The sequence below is a fragment of the Pantherophis guttatus genome, chromosome 2, assembly GCF_059756535.1.
Source record: "Pantherophis guttatus breed Tessera chromosome 2, ASM5975653v1, whole genome shotgun sequence".
Lineage (NCBI taxonomy): Eukaryota > Metazoa > Chordata > Lepidosauria > Squamata > Colubridae > Pantherophis > Pantherophis guttatus.
The window spans coordinates 102,841,196-102,848,256 of NC_142064.1; the positions used below are offsets into that span (position 1 = coordinate 102,841,196).

The 7,061-nt window shown below is 35.9% G+C and overlaps 1 long non-coding RNA gene across 1 annotated transcript in view; it reads right to left on the bottom strand.

The window, feature by feature from the left end:
* The window catches only part of LOC148115229 (uncharacterized), a 32,813-nt gene extending 25,768 nt beyond the window's left edge, over positions 1-7,045 (bottom strand). Inside the window, exon 1 of the long non-coding RNA XR_015732749.1 lies at positions 6,547-7,045. This is a non-coding gene — a long non-coding RNA (uncharacterized LOC148115229). The remainder of the gene's footprint in view (positions 1-6,546) is intronic.
* Positions 7,046-7,061: the final 16 nt, after the last annotated feature.

Here is a 7,061-nt window from a genome sequence, read left to right on the forward strand (position 1 = left end):
TTTCAAATGTTCAATTAACCATTTTAATACCTCTTAACTTTTTAGAAAGCAGCCCTTTTACTATCCAAAACTAATTATCATTTTGTAATAGAATTCTAAATTTAACATTAATCCTCTTCACTTCAAAAAGTTGGGCATCTTGAAAACTTACACAATTTATCTCATATATTTTTTAAAATAATATAATCTTATGTTAAACATTTTAAAAATCTCTTAATACCATTAAAACACATATTTTTGCCAAATGCAAATTTCAAAATCTACAGGATGATATCTTTCTTAATCTTCTGTTCTTCTCCTATCTCCTATCAAAATAGTCTGGAAAGGTTTCCGAAAACAGAAGAGATGGAAAATGAACACAAGTATAATAAAGGAAAAAGAATATCAGCAAATGATAGAAAAGGAAATCAAGATATTTCTACAAATAAATACAAAAGACACAACATCATTACAAAACCTATAGGATACCACGAAAGCCTATATTAGAGGCCTAACTATTGCATATATGGCAAGAAAGAAAAAGGAGAAACAAAGAATCAGAAATGAATTATTGGAAGAAATTAAGACAGAGGAACTTAAATTACAACAACAGCCCAACAACACGAGTGTGCTACAAAAGCTAAATTTGGCCAAACATAAACTGAATCTAACCACAAAAACTGAATTGGCACAGAAAATAAGAATGGTAAAACAAAATAATTTTGAACATGCTAACAAAACTGGACGCTGGTTAGCATATAAGCTAAAAAAGCAAACAGAAAAAAGAATTATACACCAACTCCAAGACGAATCAGGAACTCTTTACCACACACATCTGGAGAAGAAAAACATAGCCAAAAATTTTTTTCAAAAACTTTATTGTCAGGAAGAGGTCCCGGAAGACCAAATAAAAAAATACCTCCAAAAAACCAACCTTATGCACTTCACAGAAGATCACAGAGAGATGTTAAACCGGCCCATAACAATGCTGGAACTAATGGAAGCCCGCAAAAAACAAAAGAACAATAAGACTCCAGGACTGGATGGAATTCCTACTGAATTCTATAAACTTTGTCAACAATCGATAGACCAAATACTGTTACAAGTTTTTAACGAAGCACTACTGATAGCAGAAATTCCAAAATCTTGGACAGAAACTATTATTACATTAATACACAAAGAAGACTCAGATCCGACGCAAATTAAAAATTACAGACCAATTTCATTACTCAACGTGGACTATAAGCTATTCATGTCAATACTAGCTCAGAGACTCAAAGCAATAATACATAACTATATACATCCAGACCAAAACGGTTTCATACCTAAAAGACAAATAAAGAATAATTTGAGAATGATTATAAATATTCTGGAATACTATGATCAGAAGATAGACAGAGAAATGGCCATAATCTCCCTTGATGCCCAGAAGGCCTTCGACAATTTGAATTGGTCTTTTTTCACAAAACAACTTGAACTAATGAACTGTGGAGAGAAATTTCATAATCTGATTAAAAAAATTTATTCCCAACAAACAGCAAAAATCTCAATAAATGGTGACATGACACAAATTTTTGATATTCAGAAAGGAGTACGACAAGGATGTCCCATGTCACCGCTAATATTTATAATAGCATTGGAGGTATTATTAAATGAAATAAGGAACGAGGAAGAAATCAAAGGACTCAAGATCCGGGGAGAGGAGTACAAATTGCTCGCCTTTGCAGACGACGTAATTTTCAACTTGGAAAACCCAAGACGATCTGGACCCAGACTGATGTCGATGATAGAACAATACGGGGAAGTTGCGGGCCTCAAAATAAACAAACAAAAAACAAAACTAATGACAAAAAATATGACCCAGACTCAGAGATCGGAATTAGAAGAAGAATTAGGAATCCAATTAGTAAAGAAGATAAAATATTTAGGTATTTGGTTGACGGCAAAAGCAACCACAATTAAAGAAAACAATTACACGAAATTACTAAAAGAAATTTAAAAAGACCTGGAAATCTGGAACAGGCTACAATTGTCATTGATGGGCAGAATCAGTTCAATTAAAATGAATATATTACCGAGGGTACTATATCTATACCAGGTAGTACCATTACATCCAGGAAGGGACTTCTTCAAAAATCTCAACAAAATTACAACGACCTATATATGGCAGGGAAAGAAGGCCAGAATTAAGATTAAAGCGCTACAAGACACACGAGACAGAGGAGGCCTTGCAGTACCAGACTGGGAGCTATATTATAAAGCAGCCGGATTGACCTGGATCAAAGAATGGATGAGATTAGATGACAAAAGAACATTATATCTAGAAGGCTTTGATCTCATACGAGGATGGCACGCGTTCCTATGGGATGGACCAGACAAACAACACATGTACTTCCAAAGACACATAATTCGGGCCTCACTCTTCAAGATTTGGCAGGGAATTAAGAAAACTTATTATACTAAAATACCAAAACGGTGGTCCCCGATGGAGGCATTGATATTTCCAAATACCCTTGAAATCGGAAAGATGATGAGATACCAAGATTTACTGAATCATGAAGGAGAACTCACTCCAAGACATCAACTCCAAAATGGCGATATAAATATTGATTGGTGGCACTACACTCAAATACACTCAAGATACAATGCGGATAAAATCAAATATGGAATTGCAAAAGATCTGAACGAACTGGACAGAATTTTATTGGGAGCAGACCAGAAAATGATTACTAAAACATATAACTACCTTTTGAGAGACAAATTAATAGAAGAAACAGTTAAACATAATATGACAATGTGGGCCAGGGACATAGGACATAATATTCAATTGGCAGACTGGGAGAAATTATGGAAGCAGAACATAAAAATGACAAGAGCCACATCCTACAAGGAGAACCTCATTAAGATGTTTTATAGATGGCACTTACCACCAGCCCGACTTGCCAAAATACACCCAAACACTTCGGCGTTGTGTTGGAAATGTAAATCAAAAAAGGGGACATATTATCACACTTGGTGGAAATGTAGGAAAGCCCAACACTATTGGCAAGATATAAAAAATATTATCGAAGAAATAACAAACATTCAAATAGAAAACAGTCCAGAATTTTTTCTATTTGGCATGATAACGGCACAACATCTTAAGGAAACGAAATATCTCATCATACATATCTTGACAGCAGCAAGACTACTGTTCGCGCAAAACTGGAAATCAGACCAACTCCCATCCAAAGACAAAATCGTTGCAAAGATAACAGAGTGTGCTGAAATGGACAGATTGACGCTGGAACTCCAGGAAAAGGAAGAAAGCGAATACTATCTTGTATGGCACCAATAGTATCAATGGCTGGAAAGGAAAATCAGCAAAAATGTAGAGGACAGAAATTAGGGTAAAGACTTTCACAAGGAGATGAACCCATAAGAAATGTAAATTTGTAGTGAAAAGTTATAACATTGGAATTAGACATTTAATAATTACTCTTTATTAAACTATATAAGCTCAATGACATATATTCTGTTGATGACAAAAGCGTAAATGTAAAATGTTAGGTGGGTTTGTAGGTGGTGGGTTTTTTGTTTGTCTTTGTATTGTATTGTCTTTATATCTGTGTTTATATTTTAATAATTAAAAAATTTTTTTAAAAAAAATCTTCTGTTCTTCTCTTCTTTCTATATTTTTTCCAATCCTTTTTTTTTATAAATTCTTTCAAGATTCCCCCCAATTTTATTTTTGAAAATTTTAAAATGTTAATTTGAGGTTGATGTTTCTGAAATACTCGCTCTCTTCTTGAGGTCACGTTTTCTAATTTGAAATCCCCATTTCGACTCTTCTTGCTTGTATAATCATTCAATCCATTCCTTTGTCCATATAGCCAAAATTTGTTGCCATAAAGATTGTCAGCTTGCAATAAAGAGTCTATTTGTTGCTTTTCTATCAATTGAATGGATTCTTGTATGAAGAATATATTATTTCAAATGCACTGCATTAATCCAGATATGATGTAACTCTGGCATGCATCATTGTTTAATCTACCTTCTCCAAGGAACTGATGTAACTAGAATACCAATCTCAGATGGTCAAAGGCATTTCTACTCAGAGTTAAGATCTGGGTATCCAGGACTTCCGGTGGCTCCGCGAAACACCGACGGAGCTCCTTTTAGGAGCTCCAGCCCCGTGACTCCGTATAGGCACCAGAACAGCGAAAATCAGCTGTCTAGCGGCTTAAAAACTCTCCCCCAGGGAAAAAGGGGAGAAAAGAGCAGAAGGGTCTGGGTAGAGCTCCCCTAGACCCCCAGGCTTTTTTTTTTTAAAGCCTGGGGTTTGCAGGGTGAGAGCTCCCTGAAAGCCCTTCAGAGCTCCGGAGCCAGGACAAGTCTGCTTAAAAATAAGCAGACCGAAGCATCACGACCACACCAGCAAAGCAACTAGAAAAGTTATAAAGAATTTGGACTTTGGATTTTGGATGCTGGCAGAGTTAATCCAGGAGATTAAAAATGCAAGTATTGTATGTTAACTCCGTTTAAAAAGGGAAAGATGGCGCCTTAGGGCGTGAAAACAAAACTTATAAGTGAAAGTCCTTATTAACATCAGTAACATTGTTAAAGCTATCGGGTTATTCAAGAAAAAGATTTAAAGTGGAAGTGGAATGGAAAAGACTGTGGTATTGATTTTAATTAACTTACATTTTTAATTTGTGTGGAAAATAATTGGATTTAATGACCTGATAGCCAAATTAATACAAACATAAAGAGACAATTGAAAAATGGCTGAAATTAAAGATGGATTATATGAGTCAGCAAACTCACAAGTGGTGACTGCGAAGGATTTAAAAGACTTTTTAAAATCTTTTACCGTTGAGATAAGACAGATAATTAAAATAACTATTCAAGATTTTAAATTGGGGAATAATAATGACTTGCTGGCTGGAAAAGAGGAAGAAATTAATCAGGATAATGTGACTTTGGAGGGTAAAAGAGACACTGTTGGGGCTAAAATGGAGGTTATTTTACCGAAAACGGAGGTTCTGGAAGAGGCGTCCATTTAATTAATTGAGAAACAGCAAGACTCTTTACTGCAGGTTGATAAATATTTTGACAAGTTTTGGCTCTACAGACAGAATCAATATTTAAGGAACGAACTGATGGATTACAAATACAGGAAGAGTCGAAATGGGGGCTTCAAATTAAAGGAAACAACCCCAAGAGGAGAACGAATTCCAAAGACACACCAATTACAATTTCAAACCCAAAAATTTTTGAAAATAAAAGGAGGGGGAGGAGCAATGCCGAAGAAGAAAGTATTATTGAAGAAGGACTGGAAAAAATATAGAAAGAAAGAAAGACTGGTCATATTTTGGAGATTGTTTCAAAATGTTAAAAGATTTAATTAAAGTTGGATAACTTTTTGAATTTTACTGTAGTTTTAAAGTATTGAAGTTTAAAGGTGGATAACTTAAAATTTAATGGATAACTTTTTGAAAGTTTTGAAACTTATACTTTGGAGAATGTTCTGCTAATGTATTAAGAGATTTTAAAATGTTTAAAATAAGATTATGGGTTGTTTTTTTGTTTTTTTTTACAAATGTGAAATGTGATAAGAGAATTTATAAAAGGAAGGTTGAAGTATAATTTTTAAAAGGGGAGTTAACAAGGGTGAGAGAGTTTTGAATTCTGTAATAGTTAGCATACTTTAGCTTATGTTTGTTAAATGCTATATCGTGTTTTTGCTCTGGGAAGTGGGGGGAGGAATTGGGGAAGGGGGGGTTGGGTGGGAATAAAATAATGTATAATTGATTTTGTAGTATTTGGTTGTTTGAATATAAAAAATAAAAAACTTTTGTTTAAAAAAAAAGATCTGGGTATCCAGGCTTGAAGTCTGCTGTAAAGATACCACAAAAATATACATCTGTTTTCAAGGGGATTCTCAGGATTCCATCACAAACAATTTAATAGTATTTAGCTTTCGCAATATCTATACGCTAGTCTAGCATAGTTATAATAATAATAACAGTAACAGAGTTGGAAGGGACGTTGGAGGTCATCTAGTCCAACTCCCTGCTCACGCAGGAGACCTATACAAGGGATTTGAACCTCTGAACTTTCTGATTGACAAGCTCAGCATCTTAGCCACTGAGCCACCTAAGTTTTTCAATTGGAGAGCCAGATAGCATGGATGTGGGCTGAATCAAAGACGGTAAGCCCATGTTAGTTTGCCAACGCAACACAAAACCCATATTTCAAATATTACAATGTCCATCCTACACGACCCTCATATATCAGAACTTTAAGGCAGGAGGACTTTGGCTCCCACAATTCTACAGCCAGCATGCTGGCAAGGAATTCCGGGACTTGAAGTCCACACATCTTAAAACAGCTGAGGTCAAGAAGCACTCCTCTAAAAAGCAACCTCGATTCTCGAAAAAGTTTTTTTTTTATTTGATTTTTATGCTGCCCTTCTCCGAAGACTCAGGGCGGCTTACAATGCGTTAAGCAATAGCCTTCATATTTTTGTATATTTATACAAAGTCAGCTTATTGCCCCCACAAACTGGGTCCTCAATTTACCTACCTTTGAAAGGATGGAAGGCTGAGTCAACCTTGAGCCTGGTGAGATTTGAACTTGCAGTAATTGCAGACAGCTGATGTTAATAACAGTGCTTTAGTCTGCTGCACCATCAGGGCTTTTTTATTAACCACAAACCGAAGACAGCTGTCAATCTCTTCTTTTAACGTCAGTATTTTCAGAAGTTAAAAACCAAAGTACCTTAAGGAGAGTTTGGGGGGGGGGGTGTAAAAGGTCAAGGCTGAGACGGGAAAAGGGCGGCAGTGAGAACCTGGGGACGACTCCAATGCGGGGAGGAGACAGCAGAGGGAAAGAAGAGAAAGCGCAAGGATAGCTTTAATGGAAACAAACTTTTCGGAAAAGTTTGCTGCGGGTCGAATTTGTTATTAGGATCCATTAGTTGTTGTTGCACATTAAACCCTTTCAAAACAGTTCCAAGCACCATCAGAGACACCGCGCCAGTTGCAGAAACGCGCTCGAGAAGTTGGGGCAGAGCGGAGAGGGCGTTGATCGTAGCGCAT